This window comes from Hyperolius riggenbachi, chromosome 3, assembly GCF_040937935.1.
Source record: "Hyperolius riggenbachi isolate aHypRig1 chromosome 3, aHypRig1.pri, whole genome shotgun sequence".
Lineage (NCBI taxonomy): Eukaryota > Metazoa > Chordata > Amphibia > Anura > Hyperoliidae > Hyperolius > Hyperolius riggenbachi.
In genome coordinates, this window is record NC_090648.1 from 504,010,313 (window position 1) to 504,036,916 (window position 26,604).

Consider the following 26,604-nt stretch of genomic DNA (forward strand, 5'->3'; position numbering starts at 1 on the left):
TCTGTCGGGCCGTGCCTGTTAGGCCGTGTCTGTCGGGCCGTGCCTGTTAGGCCGTGTCTGTCGGGCCGTGCCTGTTAGGCCGTGTCTGTCGGGCCGTGCCTGTTAGGCCGTGTCTGTCGGGCCGTGCCTGTTAGGCCTTGTCTGTCGGGCCGTGCCTGTTAGGCTGTGTCTGTCGGGCCGTGCCTGTTAGGCTGTGTCTGTCGGGCCGTGCCTGTTAGGCTGTGTCTGTCGGGCCGTGCCTGTTAGGCTGTGTCTGTCGGGCCGTGCCTGTTAGGCTGTGTCTGTCGGGCCGTGCCTGTTAGCCTGTGTCTGTTGGGCCGTGCCTGTTAGCCTGTGTCTGTTGGGCGTGCCTGTTTGCCTGTGTCTGTCGGGCCGTGCCTGTTAGGCTGTGTCTGTCGGGCCGTGCCTGTTAGCCTGTGCCTGTCGGGCCGTGCCTGTTAGCCTGTGCCTGTCGGGCCGTGCCTGTCGGGCCGTGCCTGTCGGGCCGTGCCTGTCGGGCCGTGCCTGTTAGGCCGTGCCTGTTAGGCCGTGCCTGTTAGGCCGTGCCTGTCGGGCCGTGCCTGTTAGGCCGTGCCTGTCGGGCCGTGCCTGTTAGGCCGTGTCTGTCGGGCCGTGCCTGTTAGGCCGTGTCTGTCGGGCCGTGCCTGTTAGGCCGTGTCTGTCGGGCCGTGCCTGTTAGGCCGTGTCTGTCGGGCCGTGCCTGTTAGGCCGTGTCTGTCGGGCCGTGCCTGTTAGGCCGTGTCTGTCGGGCCGTGCCTGTTAGGCCGTGTCTGTCGGGCCGTGCCTGTTAGGCCGTGTCTGTCGGGCCGTGCCTGTTAGGCCGTGTCTGTCGGGCCGTGCCTGTTAGGCCGTGTCTGTCGGGCCGTGCCTGTTAGGCCGTGTCTGTCGGGCCGTGCCTGTTAGGCCGTGTCTGTCGGGCCGTGCCTGTTAGGCCTTGTCTGTCGGGCCGTGCCTGTTAGCTTGTGTCTGTCGGGCCGTGCCTGTTAGGCTGTGTCTGTCGGGCCGTGCCTGTTAGGCTGTGTCTGTCGGGCCGTGCCTGTTAGCCTGTGTCTGTTGGGTCGTGCCTGTTAGCCTGTGTCTGTCGGGCCGTGCCTGTTAGGCTGTGTCTGTCGGGCCGTGCCTGTTAGGCTGTGTCTGTCGGGCCGTGCCTGTTAGGCCTTGTCTGTCGGGCCGTGCCTGTTAGGCTGTGTCTGTCGGGCCGTGCCTGTTAGGCTGTGTCTGTCGGGCCGTGCCTGTTAGGCTGTGTCTGTCGGGCCGTGCCTGTTAGGCTGTGTCTGTCGGGCCGTGCCTGTTAGGCTGTGTCTGTCGGGCCGTGCCTGTTAGGCTGTGTCTGTCGGGCCGTGCCTGTTAGGCTGTGTCTGTCGGGCCGTGCCTGTTAGCCTGTGTCTGTTGGGCCGTGCCTGTTAGCCTGTGTCTGTTGGGCGTGCCTGTTTGCCTGTGTCTGTCGGGCCGTGCCTGTTAGGCTGTGTCTGTCGGGCCGTGCCTGTTAGCCTGTGCCTGTCGGGCCGTGCCTGTTAGCCTGTGTCTGTTGGGCCGTGCCTGTTAGCCTGTGTCTGTCGGGTCGTGCCTGTTAGCCTGTGTCTGTTGGGTCGTGCCTGTTAGCCTGTGTCTGTTGGGCCGTGCCTGTTTGCCTGTGTCTGTTGGGTCGTGCCTGTTAGGCTGTGTCTGTCGGGCCGTGCCTGTTAGCCTGTGTCTGTTGGGTCGTGCCTGTTAGCCTGTGTCTGTCGGGCCGTGCCTGTTAGGCTGTGTCTGTCGGGCCGTGCCTGTTAGGCTGTGTCTGTCGGGCCGTGCCTGTTAGGCCTTGTCTGTCGGGCCGTGCCTGTTAGGCTGTGTCTGTCGGGCCGTGCCTGTTAGGCTGTGTCTGTCGGGCCGTGCCTGTTAGGCTGTGTCTGTCGGGCCGTGCCTTTTAGGCTGTGTCTGTCGGGCCGTGCCTGTTAGCCTGTGTCTGTTGGGCCGTGCCTGTTAGCCTGTGTCTGTTGGGCGTGCCTGTTTGCCTGTGTCTGTCGGGCCGTGCCTGTTAGGCTGTGTCTGTCGGGCCGTGCCTGTTAGCCTGTGCCTGTCGGGCCGTGCCTGTTAGCCTGTGTCTGTTGGGCCGTGCCTGTTAGCCTGTGTCTGTCGGGTCGTGCCTGTTAGCCTGTGTCTGTTGGGTCGTGCCTGTTAGCCTGTGTCTGTTGGGCCGTGCCTGTTTGCCTGTGTCTGTTGGGTCGTGCCTGTTAGGCCGTGTCTGTCGGGCCGTGCCTGTTAGGCCGTGTCTGTCGGGCCGTGCCTGTTAGGCTGTGTCTGTCGGGCCGTGCCTATTAGGCCGTGTCTGTCGGGCCGTGCCTATTAGGCCGTGTCTGTCGGGCCGTGCCTATTAGGCCGTGTCTGTCGGGCCGTGCCTGTTAGGCCTTGTCTGTCGGGCCGTGCCTGTTAGCCTGTGTCTGTCGGGCCGTGCCTGTTAGGCTGTGTCTGTCGGGCCGTGCCTGTTAGCCTGTGTCTGTCGGGTCGTGCCTGTTAGCCTGTGTCTGTCGGGCCGTGCCTGTTAGGCCGTGTCTGTCGGGCCGTGCCTGTTAGGCCGTGTCTGTCGGGCCGTGCCTGTTAGGCCTTGTCTGTCGGGCCGTGCCTGTTAGCCTGTGTCTGTCGGGCCGTGCCTGTTAGGCTGTGTCTGTCGGGCCGTGCCTGTTAGGCTGTGTCTGTCGGGCCGTGCCCGTTAGCCTGTGTCTGTTGGGCCGTGCCTGTTAGCCTGTGTCTGTTGGGCGTGCCTGTTTGCCTGTGTCTGTTGGGCGTGCCTGTTTGCCTGTGTCTGTCGGGCCGTGCCTGTTAGGCTGTGTCTGTCGGGCCGTGCCTGTTAGCCTGTGCCTGTCGGGCCGTGCCTGTTAGCCTGTGCCTGTCGGGCCGTGCCTGTTAGCCTGTGTCTGTTGGGCCGTGCCTGTTAGCCTGTGTCTGTCGGGTCGTGCCTGTTAGCCTGTGTCTGTTGGGTCGTGCCTGTTAGCCTGTGTCTGTTGGGCCGTGCCTGTTTGCCTGTGTCTGTTGGGTCGTGCCTGTTAGCCTGTGTCTGTTGGGCCGTGCCTGTTAGCCTGTGTCTGTTGGGTCGTGCCTGTTAGGCTGTGTCTGGGCCGTGCCTGTTAGCCTGTGTTTGTTGGGCCGTGCCTGTTAGCCTGTGTCTGTCGGGCCGTGCCTGTTAGGCTGTGTCTGTTGGGCCGTGCCTGTTAGGCTGTGTCTGTTGGGCCGTGCCTGTTAGCCTGTGTCTGTTGGGCCGTGCCTGTTAGCCTGTGTCTGTTGGGCCGTGCCTGTTAGCCTGTGCTTGGCTTTTGACTCTCTCTGTGTGAGTTGAATTAAGGCATTGTGCCGGTGATTAGGACAGCATGAGATCTCATCATTCAGATCAGGGCTTAATGACTGCTGGTTCTTAGTCAGCGCACCGCCAGAACTTCCCTATCCCCTCCTCATTTGACTGCTTCTAGTGCGCAAACTATGACAATCCGCCAGCGGAGTTTAATATGCTGTAGCAAAATGTATTTTACATGAGACAAAGAGGACAGAGGCAGAAGCATGGATTTTAACAAGCATACATTTTAAAGGGGGAGATTTTTTCTTTTAGCCTATGCATGTTGCGCTGACTCCTAGTTCAGGTAGGATTTTTTTTTTTAATTTATAGAAAGTTCGATGGCAGTATGCTTTTAAATGCACGATATTTCATTTCTGTAAAAAGTACGGTTATTAAAAAAGGAAGGTTAACTTGGTTCGCTTTTAAACAACCTCTTCCCATAAGAATTTATTTCTATGGCAAAGTCCTTGTTATCCGGAATCCAGGTAACTGGAAGTCTCAACTAACCGGCATGCGAGAGATAAGGGGGACTCTGTTTTTGGGGTGTTTGCAGCCTGAAGCTCAGGTACAAAATCAGATACTTACCTTATCCCCTTGTGAACCGGCTGCCTAACCCTGCTTAACCTCCATGGCGGTACGCAGTTTCAGAGACTGCGTCCGCGGGAGTATTTTTTTTTTTTAAATAAAAAGTGTTTTTTATCTTTCAGCTAGCACTTCGCTAGCTAACTATGTCTCCCAAGCCTCGCCGCGCCTAACTAAACCCCCCGATCGCCACTGGCAATATTTACCCCACCGCGATCCCACGACAGCCCCAGCGTCACCATTCAGCTTCACTCGTCGCTATCGGAAACGACGTCTGATGTCATAACGTCATGCGCAGTCCCGATCCTTCCCATAGCAAAGCCTGGAGCTGATTGGGAGGCTGCGCCATCGCTGGATCCCTGGGGGGTACGTATTACGGCGGCGATCGGGGGGGGGGGATCGGTGTAGAGAGGCGAAACTTGCTAGACATAGTTGGCTAGCCAAGTGCTAGCTTAAGCTATTACAGCAAATGTTAGTAAAAAAAATCCTCCCGGGGCCATGTGATCCTCTGCGGCGGCTAGCCCGAGCGTAGGTTGGGGTTACCGCCAGGAGGGTTAAAGCGAGTCTGAAGCAAGAATAAATCTCGCTTCAGACCTCATAGTCAGCAGGGGCATGTGTGCCCCTGCTAAAACGCCGCTATTCTGCGGCTAAACGGGGGTCCCTTACCCCCCGAAATCCCCTCCGAGCAGCGCATCCCCTCTCCCGGATTAAGGCAGGGCTAACCGCCGCAGCCCTGCCTCACGCGCGTCCGTCAGCGCTTATCTCCGCCTCTCCCCCGCCCCTCTCAGTCTTCCTTCACTGAGAGGGGCGGGGGAGAGGCGGCGATGCGCCGCTGATAGACGGCGCTGAGCGGCAGGGCTGCAGCCGTTAGCCCTGCCTGAAGAGCAGCAAAATCTACGACCAAGTTGGTCGTTGATTTTGCGGGGGGGGGGGGGGGGGGGTTTGGGGGGTTAGGGACCCTCGTTTAGCCACGGGAAAGCGGCGTTTTAGCAGGGGCACACATGCCCCTGCTGACTATGAGACAAGAAGCAAGATTTATTCTCGCTTCAGTGTCTCTTTAAGGACCAGACCATTTTACATGTGGGGGGGGGGGGTATTTGTGGGGGTCAAGCAGTGTAATCCCCAGTATGGCTAGGTAGTCATGGTGTCCCCAGAGTGGCCAGGTGTCCCCTGTATTGCCAGCAGCCTTTATTCACCTCCCAGGCTTCAGCGATGAGCAGCTCAAGCCGGCATCCTCGCCTGGGAGTTCTGGGTCGCAGCTTGATGACGTCATCAAGCCGGGAACCGACACTTACGTCAGAGCGAGCAGGGATGCCGGCCAGAGCAGAGGGGAGTGACGATCGCCGGGGGAACGGCAGGAAGGTGAGTGAATCCTCTTTTTTCCCCTCCTACCGCTGCCTATAGTGATGACTACAATCCGCCGGCGATCGTAGTGATCAGGAACCAATCGCCATGGCTCCTGATCACTGGGGGGGAGATGTCAGCTGTCATATGACAGCTTAATCCCCCCTCTCGGGTGTGCACAATCGCGTCGGGAGCACTATGGCCTGGTGCACACCAAAAACTGCTAGCAGATCCGCAAAATGCTAGCAGATTTTGAAACGCTTTTTCTTATTTTTCTGTAGCGTTTCAGCTAGCATTTTGCGGTTTTGGGACGCGTTTTTGGTGTAGTAGATATCATATATTGTTACAGTAAAGCTGTTACTGAACAGCTTTTGTAACAAAAACGCCTGCAAAACGCTCTGAAGTGCCGTTTTTCAGAGCGGTTTGCGGTTTTCGTATACTTAACATTGGTGGCAGAAACGCCTCCGCAATCCAAAAAATGCCTCACCCCGGGAGTATGCGTTTCAGCAAAACACCTCCCGCTCTGGTGTGAACCACCCCATTGAGATACATTGACCAAGCGTATCCGCAGCCGCAAGCGGCTGCAGAAACGCTCAAAAAGCCACTCGGTGTGCACCAGCCCTATAAGCAGGTCGGTGTAAATCCTACGCTGCATCAGGCTTAGACAGCCACAAGTGCGGCGTAGGATTTACTATAAGCGGTCCCTAAAAGGTTACGAGAATGAAGCCTCAGGATCCTATTGAGGCTTCCCTCGCTGCTCTGATGTCCCCCGTCGCTGAGCATGTCACAGCGGGCCTGTGCAGCTCCTCCTGGTGGAACTCCAGTGAAAATAATGTAATAAAAAAGTGCTTCATTTTTACAATAATTATGTATAAATGATTTAGTCAGTGTTTGCCCATTGTAAAATCTTTTAAATCCCTGATTTACATTCTGACATTTATCACATGGCGACATTTTTACTGTTGGCAGGTGATGTAGCTGCTGCATGCTGTTTTGGCAGTTGGAAACGGCTGTAAACAGCTATTTCCCACAATGCAACAGGGTTCACAGACAGGAAACTGCCAAGAGTACGTACTCAGAATTTCTCTGTGGGAGTGGGTTTCACCACAATATCAGCCATACAGCGCCCCCGATGGTCTGTTTGTGAAAAGGAATAGATTTCTCATGCGCGCATTGCATGCACTTAAACCAAGAAGAGGAGCTGCATGACCCCGATGTGTAGGGGGGTCGCGCTCAGCAACGGGGGGGGGGGGGGGGGGGTGGCTTGCGACAACCGAGGGAAGCCTCGGGTCTTAGGATCCTGAGGCTTCCCTCTGTAGTAGTAGTGTTAGATTTCCAGCAATAGCTGGACGCCGAATTACATAATTCCCACTATCCACGTGGACCTGGAGGGGGAATAGTAATTAACATCGCCGGGACTTGTGCAGCAGCAGGATAAGCCATATACCGGCTGTATCCTGCGCCCAAGGCTCCCGGTGGCCAATTCATATGTATGCCCAGGAGAGGCCTGCGCTCAGAGAATGGCTGTCACCAGGGCTGGAGAGTCGGTACAAAAATCTTCCAACTCCTCTGTTTATGAAACCTCCGACTCCGAGTACCCAAAATTGTTCCGACTCCTCGACTGCAACTCTGACTCCACAGCCCTGGCTGTCACCCCGGCAGTCAGGTTTGGCTGAGAAGGAGACGCTCTCGTGTGAGTTCCGCGTTGTCTGAGCTTCCTGCAGACTTCTATTGAGATGGAGAGAAGTGGCTGTAGATGGAAGCGTCCTTCCCATGCATGACTTATTCCTTTTAGCTGCTGCGAGGCCCATAAAGTGACAGACGGAACTCGCAGGGGGACATATGTCAGCGCAGAATCGCCGGCGTCTTCCCCTCGCACATCACGGGCCGTTTTACAGAATCTGATTTATGAGAGATTTTCTGTGCTCACCGCAGCAGCCTTGCTGAGAAACACGGGAGCATTGCAGAAACCGGCGCAAAAGCGATCACAGGCCAGAAGAGTGTCTTATCTCTGCACAGAGTGTGGCGGAGGAGAGTCATGAAGCTGGATCCACCACATTCTAGCCAGAGTTTCTAGATCAGGGGTGTCAAGCACAGAGGGACGACCTCAATGTCTAGTGGTCGCCTCCCACCCATATACAGTTCCCTGGTGTCTAGTGCCCCCTCCCTTCCCTATACAGTTCCCTGGTGTCTAGTGCCCCCTCCCTTCCCTATACAGTTCCCTGGTCTCTAGTGGTCGCCTCCCTCCCCTATACAGTTCCTTGGTGTCTAGTCGTCGCCTCCCTCCCCTATACAGTTCCCTGGTGTCTAGTGGTCGCCTCCCTCCCCTATACAGTTCCCTTGTGTCTAGTGGTCGCCTCCCTCCCATATACAGTTCCCTGGTGTCTAGTGGTCGCCTCCCTCCCATATACAATTCCCTGGTGTCTAGTGCCCCCTCCCTCCCCTATACAGTTCCCTGGTGTCTAGAGGTCCCCTCCCTCCCCTATACAGTTCCCTGGTGTCTAGTGGTCCCACTCCCTCCCCCTATACAGTTCCCTGGTGTCTAGAGGTCCCCTCCCTCCCCTATACAGTTCCCTGCTGTCTAGTGGTCCCCACCCTCACCTATACAGTTCCCTGGTGTCTAGTGGTCCCCCTCCATCTGATCACAGAGGGATCTATCACCTGCCTACACACTGCAGACAGATTTCAAAAATATTTCAGCCTGAAATCTATTGAATATTGTCTTACTAGACCAAGCCCTGCCTCCCTCCCCCCCCCCCCAAGTATATTGTTGTTTTCAGGCCGTGTGGGAGGGGCTGACGCTGCTTTGATTACATCATCCTGCTATTCAGGAACGCAAATTTTACTACAACATTAACGTATGTGAAAAACCTTCAGTTTTATTCGCAGTGAGTTTGAACCGTGCCCAGGGCTCACACTTGAGGGAATTGCACGCAGTTTACCCGCATGCAGAATTGCAGTAGATGTGGCAGATGCACTTGTGCTCTCATTCACATTTCAATTCAGTTCCTGCATGCGGTAAAATTAATCTCGCTGCTTACAACATAAGATCGCACACTGCCTGCAATTCCCATAGCTAACAGCCGACTGTCAGCCTAGCGGGGGTGACACAGGTGTGAAAGGGCGCATAACAGAAGAAAAAAATTATCTGCGGTAAGCTGCAGTCGTTTTCTGCGGACGTGTGAATAAATCTCTCATAGTGATGTCATTGGCGCAGTGTTCTCAGTAAAGCACAGTTTTAAGCACACCTGAAATGAGAGGCTTATGGTGGCTGACAAATTTATTTCCTTTTAAGCAATACCAGTTACCTGGCTGTCCTGCGGAGCCTCTAATACTTTTAGCCCTAGCCCCGAACAAGCATGCAGCAGATCAGGCGTTTCTTTCTGGCTATACTCTGACAAGATAAGCTGCATGCTGGTTTCAGGTGGGTGATTCAGACACTACTAATGCCAAAAAGGTCAGCAGGACAGCCAGGTAACTGGTATTATTTGACAGGAAATCAATATGGCAACCTCCATGTTCCTCTCACTTCAGGTCTCCTTTTACAAGCCGATGTTGTGGTATATTTATACTGTATATCAGTTCTGAAGGTAACATGTTGTTCAGGCCCTGTATTTGGAGACATGAGGCCTTGTGTAAATAAAAATAAAGTATTTTAATAAAAGGACCGAAACCAAAATAACCCTGTGACTGCGTTTCCTTGACGGCTGGTTGTGCAGCGGGTGTGTATCCGGCCGTGGAATCCTTTGAACTCCCTCAGTGAATGTTTGCCCGGCTGACGTGTTGGCGTTTGATGTGTGAGTTTGTATTGTTCAGCTGTCATTTACCTCAGAATACCTCCATACTTCCTGGTGTTATGTCTCTCGGACGTGCCGCTGCCGCGTGTGCTCTGAATGTGAAATCCGCCGCTCTCACCATGACCGCCGCATTAGTATGTAGAGGAAGATTTGCGGCGCTGCGCTCGGGAAATATGCGGCTATTCGCTGAAAGATCAGCTCTTTATCTTAATGGCTGCCTTTGCTTAGCGACGGCGTTTACTCTCCGCTTCGGTCGCTGCCCTTTGATGAGGGGCTTGTAAATGTTAGTAAATATGCCGTTTGTTGACGTGTTATTTCAGCGGATGTAGTTGGTGTTTAGGCCTCCTTTACGGCCTAGTTCACGCCTTCATCACATCACGGCTGGACTATTGCAGTGCCCTCTATTCAGGCCTTCCGAATAAAGACCTACACCGCCTGCAACACTAGTACAGAATGCTGCCGCAAGACTGTTACCAAGCCAACCCCGCCGTTGCCACATAACACCGATCACTACACTGGCTACTCATAAAACAGAGAATCCTTTTCAAAATTGGCATGCTAACATTCAAATCCCTACACGACCTAGGCTCAGATACCTGAAGGATTAGTTGCAACTACGTCACATCTCCCACAACCTCTGGTCAAAGGGATCCAATAACTGGACCACACCCAGAGTTTAACTAAAAACCTTTGGAGCCGGAGCTTTCTGTCATGCTGCTCCTACCCTGTGGAATGCCTTTCCACACCACATCAAGACAGCTCCAGCACTGGACACGTTTAAATCAAAACGGAAAAGCAACCTGTTGAGTCTGGCATTTATGATCACATAAACTGTCCCCTGTACACATCACTATGTACTGATCTGAGACAAGCTTGTGCACTTTGGGTCCTACAAGAGAAAAGCGCTTTACAAGTGTTTTGTTGTTTCCCAACCTAAGCCATTGCTCAGTGGTTGGTGGACATGGCAGTTGGAGGCGGGGCACATTTCTGTGTGACGTGGAAGTGATACCCGACCACGCCTCTGGTATTTGGCGATATCGGTACTGGATATGGTTCTCTCGTCATCGACCTTTTAAAGGCAAATTACAAAATATTGGCTGCTCCAGACGTGTAAAAAAGTGTTAAACGTGTTAAAAAGGAACTGTAACGGCATACAGTAGAACGCAGTAAGTGATTCAGGAAACCCACTTTTATGTTATGTGTCTTGATTTCAGCATCAGAAACACTTCCTGGATCTAAATAATGCCGCATATTAGTATGTAGCTCCGCCTTTTCACTGAGGCTTAGCCTAAGCTGTTTATTATGCGGAATTCTCCTTCCCCACAAAGCATTCTGGGAGACCAGAGAACCTCTCTATTGGCTTTAAGACTCTCAGTAACGAACATTCCATACAGATCAGATGGCAGAACTAAAGATGTCAGCACCAGTGATAAATTTCAGAATGTAAATCAGGGAGAGAAAAGATTTTACGATGGGGAAAAACTGACTAAATAATCTATCAGGGCTGGAACCCACTGGAGCGATTTTCTGAGCATTTAGGGAGCGATTCAAACCGCTAGCGATTTCCCTAAACGCTCAGCTAATGTTAATGGATGGGCCAAACTCCACTGCAGCTATTGCGATTACTAAATCGCAAAATGCAGGACATGCAGCATTTTTGAGCGTTAGCGTTTCTGCAATGTAAAGTATATAAACGCTGGCATAATCGCGCGTCAAAACCTACACAGAGCGATTTTGCTAGCGTTTTTACAGGAGTTCCTCTTTTAAGTGGATCTGAACTCTTGCACAGGACAGAAGGAAAACGGATAAATCCACCCTGTATGTATTTAGAGTTTAGCCTGTCTAATTCCTCCTCATCTGTGACGTATTACAACTGTAATTTGATCCCTCAGCTGTGTCACCTCTGGAATGTCTGGCAGCCTCGGCAGAGCTGCTCGTTTGTAAGCACAGGATGTTAACCCCATGTCTGCTTCCATGAAAGCAGAAAGTAGACGCAGTGCAGTTTTATTGCTGGATTTGAATCGGCTGTAACAATAAATGTTTTTCTTTAAAGGTTATTATGCTGCTGCGTATCTTTTAGAGCAAAGAGGAAGTTCTGAGTTCAGGTCCGCTTTAAAGAGAACCTGTCAAATCAGGCAGCACCATGAACCTCTAGGTGTGTCTGAACAAAATTGAGCTAAAGTCCTGGGACGGTAGTCAAGGTTGGGCTGTACGACAGGAAATCCTAACCTATGTATAGCTATCTTTAAAAATATTTGGAGGGAATTCGCTTACTACGTACAGACCGGATAATTGTTTTTTTAGGTGTGGACTAGATCCTTATTTATTCTGTGACACGGATAACGATTTCTGCATTGTTAAACGAAAAATAAACAGTACCTCTGTGCCAAGGTGGATTCAGGAGTGACTATTTGTAACTGGATGTGGGCGCCTTGCATGGAAAGGAGATTCCTGCACTAAGAATTTTCACTCTGTTCTAAAAGATACACAACAGCATAATAGCTTTAAAAAAAAGTATTTGTTAGAGCTGATACAAATCCTACAATTTATGTGCTGTGTCTATTTCCTGCTTTCGTGGAAGCAGACGTAGGGTTAACATCCTGTGTTTACAGATTAGCTGCTCTTCTGTGGCAGAGGAGATTCCTGAGCTGACAAAGCTGAGAGAACAAATTACAACTGCTGATTAGTCACAGATAAGAGGGAATAAGACAGGCTAAACTCTCTAAATACATACAGGGTGTATTTCTCTATGTTTTCCTTCTGTCCTGTGCAAGAGTTCAGGTCCACTTTAAGGCACCCATACATCTACCAACTTTGCGGCCTGATCGACTATTTTATCGAATCGGATGAAAATCAGTACAGCAACATGTCCATCCGATAGATGATTCTATTGATTTTGGCTGGATTGGACATGCTGGAGAGATCACGGTTGAAAGCGCTCGATCTGGGAGGGGGAGGGGTGTTTCATGATGTCATGACTGACAAACGGGATCGACCCCTGGCCGCTGCCCCCCCCCCCCCCCCCCCCGGTGCCCATGCAGTGTAATGAGCCTGGGAGTCTGAGCAGCTGGAGCGGGTAAGATTTTACACTGCACGTGTGTGGGGGAGGAAGGCTGCCATATTTAATTCCTTTTAAACAATACCAGTTGCCTGGCAGCCCTGCTGATCTCTTTGGCTGCAGTAGTTTCTGAATCACACCAGAAACAAGCATGCAGCTAATCTTGTCAGATCTAACAGTAATGTCACCTGATCTGCTGCATGCTTGTTCAGGGTCTGTGGCTGTACGTATTAGAGTCAGAGGATCAGCAGGATAGCCAGGCAACTGGTATTGCTTAAACGCAGAATAAACATGGCAGCCTCCTTATCCCTCTCACTTCAGGTGCCCTTTAATAACTGCACACAAGGCTTAACAATGCACCTTGTGAGGCGGTGGCTGACTTGTCACGTCACCTGTGTTGATAATAACCGTCTCAGGCCGCTCTGCATCCGCCACTCCTGGTGAGCAAAGGTCACAGGTGGCAGCTCAGGTGCGGAGCTCATAAACTAATATACACTAATCAGCCAGACATTCAAACCACCTCCCTGATGCTGTGCAGGTGCCCCTCGTCTGCCCTGCCAAGGCATGGACTGCTCCTCTGCGGCTGGGGGCCCACATAGCATAACATGAGAGGCTGCCTTTTATATCATGTGCATTGTTTTTCGTGTGTGCGTTTTTGTTGGGTTAGCGTTTTTTAACCGCAGATGCGGTTTTCAAGCGTTTAAATGCATTTGCGGTTTGCATATACAAAACGCATATGCTTTTTTCAGCCGTTTTCTTATATTTCCATTTATGCAATTCACTAGGAAGACAATAGGAAGCGGAAATACATGACAAAATAATTTTTTGAGAAACGAAGCATATAAAAAAGCATGGAGAATGCATGAAAACGCATACCATTGCGTTTCCATTTCATTATATGCGTTTTTGTCTATGACTCAGCCTAGTGCCTCCGTGACAAGGCCTCAATTCACTAAACTTATCTCCTGTCTTTAATAACTCTTCTAGAGTTGTTACCATGGTGATAAGGCATGCGGCCTCAATTCACTAAGCTTAACTCCTGTCTTTAACCACCCTGGCGTTCTGATAAGATCGCCAGGGAGGCTGCGGGAGGGTTTTTTTTAAATTGAAAAAAAACTATTTCATGCAGCCAACTGAAAGTTGGCTGCATGAAAGCCCACTAGAGGGCGCTCCGGAGGCGTTCTTCCGATCGCCTCCGGCGCCCAGAATAAACAAGGAAGGCCGCAATGAGCGGCCTTCCTTGTTTTGCTTACACCGTCGCCATAGCGACGAGCGGAGTGACGTCATGGACGTCAGCCGACGTCCTGACGTCAGACGCCTCCGATCCAGCCCTTAGCGCTGGCCGGAACTTTTTGTTCCGGCTGCGCAGGGCTCAGGCGGCTGGGGGGACCCTCTTTCGCCGCTGCTCGCGGCGAATCGCCGCAGAGCGGCGGCGATCGGGCAGCACACGCGGCTGGCAAAGTGCCGGCTGCGTGTGCTGCTCTTTATTTGGCGCAAATCGGCCCAGCAGGGCCTGAGCGGCAGCCTCCGGCGGTGATGGACGAGCTGAGCTCGTCCATACCGCCCAGGTGGTTAATAACTCTTCTGAGCTGTTTTACAGTTATCACCATGGTGATATAATTGTAATAACTGTAAAACAGCTCAGAGGAGTTATTAAAGACAGGCGTTAAGCTTAGTGAATTGAGGCCGTAGTATTCAGGAAACATTTTACCTCAGACAAACCTAAAGTGAACTCTTCTGTCTTTAAATTAACTCTCCAATCCTTAAAATAACTCCAGAGTTAAAGACAGGCTGTTAATTAACTGCGTGTGAAAATAACTACAGAGGAGGTAAATTAACTACAGAGGAGGTAAATTAACTACAGAGGAGGTAAATTAACTACAGGAGAGGTAACTTAAGGAATGAAGAGGTAAGATAACTCTCTCACGTGTGGAGGTAAGTTTTCTCTTGCCTTATCATCTCCAGCATGATCTTAGTGAATTGAGGCCTATGCCTCCCACAGAGGCGCTAGGCTGAGTCATGGACACTTGTTGCTGTATGCTCCATCCCCCATTACCTGATGAACTGGGGGCCACGCCTGCAAAACGCGTTGCTTTGACCCTTTGGAGTGTATGTGCAAATACATTTGCTTGGTGATATAATATCAACCCGTTTTTGTGTCTGCTTGGAGGGGGTAAGTCCACTACTGCCTTCCCCATTTTTTTTTTTTTAGCTATTTTTATCCTTTTGGCGCCTCTGTTCATTTCCACAATTTTGCGCAGAACAAAAGGAAAACACAGAGAAATGCAACCTGTATGTATTTAGAGAGTTTAGCCTGTCTAATTCCCCCTCATCTGTGACTAATCACAAGTTGTAATTTGATCTCTCAGCTGTGTCCGCTAAGGAATTTTAGCTACCTGGGCAGAGTGCTAATTTGTAAACACAGGATGCTAACCGTATGTCTGCTTCTGTAAAAGCAGAAAGACACACTACAGATTTATTTGAGGAATTGTATCGGCTGTAACAAAGATTTTTTTCCTTTAAAGGCTATTATGCTGTTGCTTATCTTTCAGAGCAGATAGGAAGTTCTGAGTTCAGCTCCGCTTTAACCATGACTAGGCAAAAGGCTCAGAATCTTGTTTCACTTATATATATTCATTTGTACTGCCTTTCAGCCTACGAGCAGCTCACCTGTTTACCGACGTCTCCCCCTCCCGGTTGTTAGATTAGTGAAAATTATGCAAAAATATCCATAAATAGCATCCACAGTTCCACCTCCTGATAAAATCTAGGAGGCTGTGTAGCTACTTTATGCTTTTACATGTTTATGAAAGAATTAATTGGTTGATTTGCTATCACAGCCTTGATAAAGAGAGCTTAGTCATTGAAAATGTGTTGGGTTGTATTGCTTACACAGAGTTTTTCCTCCATACATGATGTGTGTTCGTTAGCAGCCTCACACCCAGCTCTGCAAGGCGTTGTACGCTCGTTTGTCATGCTTTCCATAAATTAATCATACAGCCGGCAGTCCAGGTAAACAGCCAGCTCCCGTGTGCATATTTCTGACAGTCTAGTTTGCTGTTGCACTTGGCAATTTTAAAGTGGACCTGAACTCTTGCACAGGACAGAAGGAAAATAGAGAAATGCACCCTGTATGTATTTAGAGAGTTTAGCCTGTCTAATTCGCCCTCATCTGTGACTAATCACCAGTGTAATTTGATCTCTCAGCTGTGTCACCTGACTGCCTCAGCAGAGCAGCTAATTTGTAAACGCAGGATGTTAACCCTATGTCTGTTTTGCATTTGGCCAAATCCCAATTGCTTTGCTTGCAGCATTTTAATAGACTTAACCACTTAAGGACCAGGCACATTTCTAATGATCGGTGCTGGGTGGGCTCTACAGCCCGCAGCACCGATCAGGATTACACCAGGGCGATCAGACTTCCCCCCTTTTTTCCCAACTAGGGGGATGTCCTGCTGGGGGGGTCTGATCGCCACCGGCCATTGGTGAGTAGCGGGGGGGGGCTCCTCAAAGCTCCCCTCCGCAGCGTTTTCCGCCCTCTCCCGGCTTACCTCCCTCCCCTCCTTTCTTTAGGCTGCGCAGGACGGATATCCGTCCTGCGCATTGTGGGATAGGCTTCAGCCTATCATATGCCGGTGATCCCCGGCCAGTCAGAGGCCGGGGATCGCTGATCTGACTTACGGCGCTGCTGCGCAGCAGCACCGTATGATGTAAACAGCGGGGATTTCTTCCCCGCGTGTTTACATTACGTGTGCGAGCCGCGATCGGCGGCTCACACACTGTTCACGGAGACACCCGCCGTGAACTGGCATGGAAAGGCCGCTCCCATGCTATACCACTAACGACCAGGCGCTGCCTATCGGCGTTAGCTGGTCGTTAAGTGGTTAAAGAGTACCTGAACTGACATGTGACATGATGAGATAAACATAGGTACATATAGTCCTAGTCCTACTAAAGTTGGCCATGTGGCTATCGGATAGATCCCTCACAGAGCAATATCTGATCAGAGTGGGATCTATCGAATCTTTTTCCCTCCACACACTACACACAGATCTTTATGACGTAATCTATAGAAAATATGTGCGCAGTGCCTGCCGCTTCCCCAGGTCTCCTTGTCCCCCCCCCCCCCCCTCCTTCCCCATGGGCCCTGCAGCGTTTAGGGGGGCAGCGGAACGTCTCACACCTGTCCGTTGGCTTCTCTCCCTTCTTCCTTGTGTCTGTTCACTCCCAGGGAGGCAAACCACTAGGAGCACCATTGCACATTCCTTGCCTGACCACTAGAGGCCTCTTGTGTTTGGCCTTTAGTGTCAAGTCATGTGATACACGGCACGAAGAGACTGAGGCACTCGTCCTTAATTTACAGAAGCCACACGGTATAATCTGTTACTTACCTGAAGAAGTGGGTTCAACCTGCGAAACGTGTTGTCTTTTGTGCAAGGAAGCCTTTTTCATTCGTTTGTGTACGACTTGTTGATGGTTTGTTCTTCAGGAGAGGTAGGCCTCCTCCTTACCCCAGTAATCATTCGTTTACACCTTTGTTGGAAGGTTGTAATTTTAGCTTTCTCTCCCTGTTAGAGAGTTTGCATGTGCTTACTTCCTTGACCAAGCTTAAATATCTATATCTTAAATATCTAATAAGAACGACCACCAGGGGTGCGAACCCCAACCCGAGCGGAAGTCGTAATCTTCTGTACTCTTTGAAAGTGGTTACTGTTCCTAGCAACCAGCAAAATGTGGGTATAACCCATCAAGCTTTAAGTTAGCCATAGATCTAGCAATTCTGATTCAATCAACAAAGCGAGCAACTTTATTAACCCTTCCGGGACTGTCCGCCTAACCCCCACTTAAGGATCAGGCGATTTTGCAAGGGGGGGAGGGGCAGGCAGGGCGGATCCCTGGTAGGGCTAGCTGGGCATTCTGTCCCTCTTGTAGCCAGGTGTCCACCCTGTAGCCAACAGCCTTTACTCACCTCCCAGGCTCCAGTGATGAGCAGCTGTGGACCCCTCTGCTCTGGTCGGCATCCCTGCTCGCACTGATGCTAAGTTCCGGGTCGCGGCTTGATGATATCATCAAGCTGGGACCCGACATTTACGTCATAGCGAGCGGGGATGCCGGCCAGAGCGGAGAGGAGCGCCAATCGCTGGGGCAACGTCAGTAAGGTGAATGGATCCTCTTCTCCCCCCCCCCCCCCTACCGTCGTAGCTCTAATGGTGATCACTACGATCCGCCGGAGATCGTAGTGATCACGTGATCAGGAGCCAATCACGATGGCTTCTGATCACTGAGGGTAGATGTCAGCTGTCATGTGACAGCTTAATCTCCCCTCTTGGGTGTGCACGATTGCGTCGGGAGCGGAAACAGAGGGCGGCGTAAATCCTACGCAGCATCAAGCTTAGGCAGCCACAAGTGCGGCGTAGGATTTACCTACGGCAGTCCCCAAAAGGTTAAGGAATCGACTTCAGTATGGTTGATCGAAAGTCGATTGCCTAGTGAGAGAGTCGATCAAATGATATGTGAACAGTAGCCGATTTCTGTGCGATTGACCGATATCTTGCATCCTGCTCGACACAGCTGGTCTATTCGATATGGAATCAGCCACTTTTCATCGATTGGGAACTCTGAAACACACTTAATTCTCTCTCGAGTCTATAAAATGATTGCATCAAATGGTGGATCATAGAGCCAAATCGCTAGATGTATGGCCACCTTTATCTTACTGAATGTTCTGTTTAGCTTGTACACAGAGGCTCTCTGTTATAAATGATTGAGCCTTATCTCCTGCAGTCAGAGATAAAACACCTATCTCCCACAAATGTGGAACACTGATAACGCTCCCAGAAAAACAAATGAAAGTAAACCTGTTAACCCTTTTCAGAAGCTTTCTGTGCATTATGGTGCTTTCTCGTAAGCGGTTTAAGCGGGTAAATAATGCCTATTCCGCCAACAGCCTTGCTGTGCAAATCGAATGTCAGCGCGATTCTGACTGCATGCTGTATTTGCCGAAGCCCTGCATGGCAAGGCTACAGGGTCTTAGGTGCGCACTCGCATCACTGTCTGCATGTGTCCTGCAAGTCGCATGCCAGCTCAGTGGAAACGGGCCCTAACCCTTTCAGGAACTTGGCGCCCTCTGCACATAGTGATTGCAGCAATGCCCGGATGTTGCGGTAGTTTGCCGGTGTGGCACACACAGCTGAATCTGGTCTGCTGTGTGTTTTCATTGTTTTCATATTTACCTGTTAAACATTCAGTAAAGTTTTGTTTCCACCGGCAGCTGTGCACTGTTTAGAAGGGTCCATTGAATCTCCTCAGTTCTCATCAAGCATGCAAGCTATGTTATTGCCTAGCAAGCAGCAACATACAGTAGGTTAGAAAGAATAAATGCCTTCTTCTTAAAGCGGTATTGTCACCATAAAAATCAAATTTTAACAGCAACTGGTCTGAGTGTATTAAGTGGTAAAGATGCTAATCCTGCATTCAAAACTTTTTCTGCCGTTATGGTTTTGAGTTATCACATACTTTAGGAGCACTGGCCCTAGTGCCAAACAGTGCCAAAAAGGTGAATGCTAGGAGTTCTTTTTATCTATAATATATTCCTCCTCTTCCTTTTATTTCCCTGCCTAGCTGATCACTTGTGTTTACAAGCAAGGCTGAGGTGACTCAGTGATTGGATGTGTAAATAAAAAAAAAGACTCCGGGAGGAGGGCAGCTAATGAATACACAATGAGCAAGAGAAGGGAGGGGGGGAAACAAGAGTCAGGGAGGATATGATGTCAGCATTAGCTTGGCAAGATGGCCACTGCCTAGACTAGGATTTTCTGCTTTTCCTTAGTAAAATTCACAGGAATCAGTACGTGGATACCACAATACATGTGTTATGTAAGTAGAAGTAGTATTTATCTACTTATACATGTGTTTTTTATTTCTAGGTTAGCATGGGTGTCGCTTGTTCTTTAAAGCAGCAGGGGCAGCCATACTATTCCAGGAGAAAATATATATATGTGTATATATATTATATATAGAATAAATAATTGTTCTACTTAAAGAGACTCTGTAACATCAAAAACCTTCCCTGGGGGGTACTCACCTAGGGTGGGGGAAGCCTCCGGATCCTAATGAGACTTCCCACGCCGTCCTCTGTCCCACGGGGGTCTCGCTGCAGCCCTCCGAACAGCCGGTGACAGACCCGACTGTAGATTCAATATTTACCTTTGCAGGCTCCAGCGGGGTGCTGTGGCTGCTTTCGGCTCGGAAATACCCGATCTCCGTCGGGTCCGCTCTACTGCGCAGGCGCCGGAAACTTGCGCCTGCGCAGTAGAGCAGACGCGACGGGTATTTCCGCGTACTTCGGAGCCGACAGCCGTCAGAGCGCCTGCGCAGGAGCCGGGAAGGTAAATATTGACTTCACCGCTGCACGGAGGGCTGCAGCGAGGCCCCCGAGGGATGGAGGACGGCGTGGGAAGCCTCATTAGGATCCGGAGGCTTCCCCCACCTGAGGTGAGTACCCCCCAGGGGACGTTTTGACGTTACAGTTCCTCTTTAACAGATGTATTGTAATGTCTACGTTTTGATTTCGGTGAATCTTCTAGATTAAATAAAGAGAAAACTGTTCCAGGCATTTTCCATCTTTACTGCCTCTGACTGAATCCAATCCTGATGTCATTTCCTCCCTTACTCTTTATTATTTTTCTCCTAGAAACTGCAATGTCCTATCTATCTTGCTTTGTAAACACATGTGAGCACAGCATAGATCATATTTCAGCAGCTTCTGCAGAGGGGTGAGCTGCATTTCCCATCTCAGCCTCGTGTCACACTGAACTGCCCTCAGCCAATCAGTGAGGAGCAGGGATATGGGAGGGGAGATAACAAGCTTCCCTCTCCCCGGCAATGTGCCAGAATAGAGCCAGGCTGACTGAGATGCGATTCATTACAGCAGACACATTTATGATTATATTGCAATGCAGGGTCTGGTTGTAGACTGCATAACAAACACAGAACAGTGGGTAAATGGAATTTGATTTTGTGGCTGACAATCCTGCTTTAATCACCCTTTGCTCCCCCCACAAAAGAATGATTAAAATGGTAAATAAACAAAATCTCTCTAAGTTATATATTTATTCGATTAGCTATTTTCAGCCTTTCCCTCCTGCTGGGGGCTGAATAGGTAAAATATAGGTTACGGACGGGAATCGTTAGAGTGCTCGGGCGATAGCATCTCCTCCGCACTGACGCCGCTCTTTCATTCAGCGCCGCTCCCACCTACGTGCTACAAGCTGCAAACTAGGCCACAACTGTTGGAAGCCGATTTTAATATTCAGTGTAGGTGTTCTGAATGTGAGAATAATACAGAGCTGAAAGTCTATCTGATACATGAATTTAGGTCAGGTGCTCCCTGGCAGCTGAACTGCGTGGTTGTACTTTCCAGACTACTGTAGAGTGCCAGTTATCTGGGGCTCCACCAACTGGCAGTCTCAACTAAACTGCCTGTTAGCAGGGGAGCCATGGGGGGTGTGCCTCTCTCCTATTAATGCAGAGAAAACCACTCATCAGAGCTCCGGGTGTCGGTCCTGTTCCATTCTACAGCTGTCTGCTGTATCCTCTGTACTGCTCCCGATATGTGTCACCTGACCTGCATCTGCCCATCACGTGATCAGACAACACGGCACACCTGACCTGCATCTGCCTATCACGTGATCAGACAACCCGCCTCACCTGACCTGCATCTGCCCATCACGTGATCAGACAACCCGCCTCACCTGACCTGCATCTGCCCATCACGTGATCAGACAACCGGCCACACCTGACCTGCATCTGCCCATCACGTGATCAGACAACCCGCCACACCTGACCTGCATCTGCCCATCACGTGATCAGACAACCCGCCACACCGGACCTGCATCTGCCCATCACGTGATCAGACAACCCGCCACACCTGACCTGCATCTGCCCATCACGTGATCAGACAACCCGCCACACCTGACCTGCATCTGCCCATCACGTGATCAGATAACCCGGCACACCTGACCTGCCTCAGGTCATGTGATGCTTCGGGAGCCATGCAAAGGATATATGTAGCAAGATATACAGCATACATGTCAAATTTGGCATGAAAGTGGATTCCCCACTTGGCATTGTGTTTGGTTCACTTTAGATCTCCAAGGAAGCTATATTGGATGTGAAACCCTAGATCACCAGGGAAGCCATATGGGGGAGGGAGGGAGGAAGCACTAAACACCAGAAAACTGTATGGGGGAGGGGGTTACTAGAAAACAGGAACCCGTATAGGGGAGGGAAGTGGCATAGTGCTATATAGATACATCATAATAATAATATGGTAGGACATTACACTATGACTATGGTAGGATTAGATTGTGAGCTCCTCTGAGGACAGTCAGTGACCTGACTATGTACTCTGTACAGCGCTGCAGAAGATGTCAGGACTATATAATGGCATAATAATAATATGGTAGGCCATTACACTATGACTATGGCAGGACAGAGGATGACTATGGTACTATTAATGTGAGCTCCTCTGAGGGCAGTCAGTGACATGACTATGTTCTCTGTAATGTGCTGCAGAAGATGTCAGCGCTATATAAATACATAATAATAATATGGTAGGACATTAGACTATGACTATGGTAGGATTAGATTGTGAGCTCCTCTGAGGACAGTCAGTGACATGACTATGTACTCTGTACTGTGCTGCAGGAGATGTCAGTGCTATATAAATACATAATAACAATATGGTAGGACATTCGACTAGGACTATGGTTGAATTAGATTGTGAGCTCCTCTGAGGACAGTCAGTGACATGACTATGTACTCTGTAAAGTGCTGCAGAAGATGTCAGTGCTATATTGATTGAAGATGTCAGCGATATATAAATACTAATACATATACTGTATAGATCTCCATATATTTCCTTCTCTGTGGGTCCTCTGCTCCGGTTTGCTCTCCGCCACCTCCGCATGTCAGCGGCAGGCGGGTGAAAGGCGATCCTTTTAATTGGATCGGCTCTGCCATTTACTTGTGCTTATTTGTAAACTAGGTCAGGAATAAGGAAACAGAAGCGGGATAAGTAATATTTGCGGCGGCGCATGGGGCGCAGAGCGTTTGAGCTGCATTAAGCCCAGACGCCGGCGTGTGTTATTTGCCCCGCTGACGCCTTTGTGTGTTCTGATTTTGTTTTTACATGTTTGCTACATTGTGTTTGGTAAACACTGGAGGCTTTTTCTTCCCCTGTGCGGTATCACCGTTTGAGATAATGAAGTTAATTGTTTGCCCACAGGCTTGCACTGCGCCTCCACGCTCTCCGATTCTCGCCGTACTCGGCTGTGCCTGCAAATGAGCATTACCGACAGAGCTCGGCTCGAAGCCGTGGATATACCTTGTGACCGGCTGTCTGCCAGGCTTCTGTCAAGGGACACAATACAGTGTTCTCCCCAGAATGTGTTTCCAGCCGGGTGGCATGAATAAGTAGCCGGGTGGTGCGTGACGGGGGAATGCAGGGCCGGTATAGCTCTGCTTATAGCATAGGAGGAGAATGAGGAGGCAAGCTAGTGACAGCCGGGTGCTCACCAAAATTAGCCGGGTGGAGCACTGGGGAGAACACTGAAGTAGCCGTGAAAGTTGCGGCTTTCAGTGCAGCTAGATCTGCTTAGATCAAGATATTCGCAAAGGTGTACAGAGGCGCCGCAAGGATAAAATTAGCTAAAAAGTTTCAAATTGTTCTGGTTGCGGTGGTGGACCGGCCAACCATAAACAGACAAAAAGGCTGTCGATTTTCAAAACATATAAACAGTTTATTCAAATGCTCCCAGTAAAGAGTCGCAACGCGTTTCACGGGCAAAGACCCGCTTCTTCAGGCAATAAAGGATAGGAGCAATACACAGCGTTTAGTCAAGATGATGCTTGGCACCTCTGTAAAGCATCATCTTGACTAAACGCTGTGTATTGCTCCTATCCTTTATTGCCTGAAGAAGCGGGTCTTTGCCCGTGAAACGTGTTGCGACTCTTTACTGGGAGCATTTGAATAAACTGTTTATATGTTTTGAAAATCGACAGCCTTTTTGTCTGTTTATGGTTGGCCGGTCCACCACCGCAACCAGAACAATTTGAAACTTTTTAGCTAATTTTATCCTTCCGGCGCCTCTGTACACCTTTGCGCATCCAGAAGTCCACCCTTGGTGGAAGGGTGATCTACCCTATAATCTCCTTCTATCCACAGAGAGCGACGTTTTATTCCTGAGTGGGGACAGGCTTGTTCTCCCCACCTGCCTGAACAGTGGTTGCTTTGGAGGCAACCCTGGTTTGTGAATGTAATACTTGCATTTCATAATACTTCCCCTCCCCTACTAATACATACTACACTATATTGGGCTCTCGGTCTTCTTTCTTTCTTTCTTTCTAGATCAAGATATTGGTGTTAACGTGGCCACACACCATACTATTTTTTTTAATATCTGTTAAATTCAATAATTGCAATCCATTTTTCTGACAGATTGTAACATTTCAAGCATATGACCAATGAACCACATGCCTATGTTCTAATTTTCCCCCCAATTATGATAAAAAGGATTGGAAACGCTGAGACAATTGCTAGGGTGTGTTTTATAATAGATTGACAAACTAACACACGCCATACAATCTTTAGAAAAATTGAAGAAAAATTTCCAGCATTCCGGATCGATAAAAATGGGAAATCCGATCGGATTTTTCAGTAGAATGGAAAAAAAAAAAGCTTTCAATTTCTTTTTAACCCAATGCGGATCAGGTGACATGCCGGGAGCCGTACAGAGAAGACCTGGAGTGTCACCAGACCTAACCCAATGTGGATCAGGTGACATGCCGGGAGCCATACAGAGAAGACCTGGAGTGTCACCTGACCTAACCCAATGTGGATCAGGTGACATGCCGGGAGCCATACAGAGAAGACCTGGAGTGTCACCTGACCTAACCCAATGTGGATCAGGTGACATGCCGGGAGCCATACAGAGAAGACCTGGAGTGTCACCTGACCTAACCCAATGCGGATCAGGTGACATGCCGGGAGCCATACAGAGAAGACCTGGAGTGTCACCTGACCTAACCCAATGCGGATCAGGTGACATGCCGGGAGCCGTACAGAGAAGACCTGGAGTGTCACCTGACCTAACCCAATGCGGATCAGGTGACATGCCGGGAGCCGTACAGAGAAGACCTGGAGTGTCACCTGACCTAACCCAATGCGGATCAGGTGACATGCAGGGAGCCGTACAGAGAAGACCTGGAGTGTCACCTGACCTAACCCAATGCAGATCAGGTGACATGCCGGAAGCCGTACAGAGAAGACCTGGGGTGTCACCTGACCTAACCCAATGCAGATCAGGTGACATGCCGGGAGCCGTACAGAGAAGACCTGGGGTGTCATCTGACCCAAACCAATGCGGATCAGGTGACATGCAGGGAGCCGTACAGAGAAGACCTGGTGTGTCACCTGACCTAACCCAATGCGGATCAGGTGACATGCAGGGAGCCGTACAGACAGGACGCTGGAAAGCCGCTAGGAGCTGCAAGAAGCGTAGTGGTTTTTCTGCCAGGTTGCTGAAGCAACCAGCAGGCACATGCATTCCGGCATCAGGCGATCCCCAGGGGACGCACCACCAAAAACGGGCCTTATAGGACTACCACACTAGTATGCAGAAATCCCCATCTGGCAGCCGGCCAAGCAGGAAGTGATTACCACTTCCTGTTTGCGGGGCGATCACATGCGTGGAAGTGTATTGCAAAAATAGGCTTCCGCACATGCATGACACGTAAAACTTGCGGTGGCACGACGCAGAACCGCACGGCAACGTAGATCCTTTTCGTTGCATCTTGCTGCACCGCGTCTGTATGAGAGTCCCCATAGACTTTCATTGCCCTGTGGTGGGGTATGGGAAAATACTTGGGAGGGGCCATAGAGTACAGCACTATGTTGTGGGGAGGATAGTCTAGATCAGGGGTGTCAAACTCAAATACAAAGTGGGCCGAAATTGAACATTGGGACTTAGCTGCGGGTCAACCTCAATGTCTACTGACCACCTTATAAAGTTCCCTGGTGCCTAATTGCCCCCCTCCAACTCCTATACAGTTCCCTGGTGTCTAGTGGTCCTCCTCCCTCCCCTATACAGTTCCCTGGTGTCTAGTGGTGGTCCTCCCTTCCCTATACAGTTTCCTGGTGTCTAGTGGCCCCCACCCTCCCCTATACAGTTTCCTGGTGTCTAGTGACCCCCACCCTCCCCTATACAGTTCCCTGGTGTCTAGTGGCCCCCCTCCCTCTCATATACAGTTCCCTGGTGTCTAGTGGCCCCCATCCTCCCCTATACAGTTCCCTGGTGTCTAGTGGTCCTCCCTCCCCTGAGTTCCCTGGTGTCTTGTGATCCTCCCTCCCCTATACAGTTCCCTGGTGTCTAGTGTCCCCCATCCTCCCCATTACTATTCCCTGGTGTCTAGTGGCCCCCACCCTCCCCTATACAGTTCCCTGTTGTCTAGTGGTCCCCCCTCCCTCCCCTATACAGTTCCCTGTTGTCTAGTGGTCCCCCCTCCCTCCCCTATACAGTTCCCTGGTGTCTAGTGGCCCCCACCCTCCCCTATACAGTTCCCTGTTGTCTAGTGGTCCCCCCTCCCTCCCCTATACAGTTCCCTGGTGTCTAGTGTCCCCCATCCTCCCCTTTACAGTTCCCTAGTAATTAGTCCTTTTCCCTACCTCCCCCATATGGCTTCCCTGGTGATCTAGAACTTAACCTCCAATATAGCTTCCCTGGTGATCTACAGTGGGCCAAACATAATGCAAAGTGGGGAAACCACTTGGGGGCCAAATTGAATGGCTCTGAGGGCCAGATTTGGCCCACGGGCTGGAGTTTGACACGTATGGTCTAGATACACTATCATGTTACCGTACAGGTCAGTGAAAGCTGCCTCTACCCCCTACTGTGCCCTGTAGATGAAACAGCAACATGAGCTGCCAGTGTGATTATTATAGCCTGAACACTATTCCTGACAAGTAGATAGAGATGTATAGCTGCTCGTGTTCTGTCTGACTGCTGCATAATATACATATCCCCCGCTGGAAATGCTGAGCAGCCTCCATAGTATCCCCCCTGCTGGACGCCGGCGGTTCTGCCACGCATCGCTGCCTTATTTTACTCACAGCACAGATGGCGAATCTCCGGGCACTGTGTGTGGGCAGACATCATCGGCTCTGTCTGCTGCGTACGAAGGCCAGAGACTCGTGACAAGTCTCACACGTTCCAGTGTTCATAGACGTCGCTGATCTGTATGTTATGTACGTGTCCCAGGTGTTTGTTTGGTTTTTTAACCTTGTCTTTCCGCTCCTCCCCAACTGTGGTACCTATTTAAAGGGTTACCCCGCTTCATTATAAAACAATCTATAAAACCCATGTCATCCCTGTACAGGCTTCTGAATCAGGGCTGTGGAGTCCGATCCATTTTGGGTACCGTGGGTCATACTTACCGGCTCTCTCCTCGTGCTCGTC

General features: G+C 50.4%; 1 protein-coding gene across 2 annotated transcripts in view; it reads left to right on the forward strand.

Moving 5' to 3' along the window:
• The window catches only part of GALNT10 (polypeptide N-acetylgalactosaminyltransferase 10), a 285,295-nt gene that overhangs the window by 19,354 nt on the left and 239,337 nt on the right, over positions 1-26,604 (forward strand). The window contains exon 1 of one of the 2 annotated variants that reach the window (XM_068278342.1): positions 13,777-14,023. The exons of the other annotated variant lie outside the window; for it this stretch is intronic. The gene's annotated coding sequence lies outside the window, so the exon portion shown is untranslated. Of the gene's footprint in view, positions 1-13,776; positions 14,024-26,604 lie in introns of those variants that run through there. 2 annotated transcript variants of the gene reach the window in all.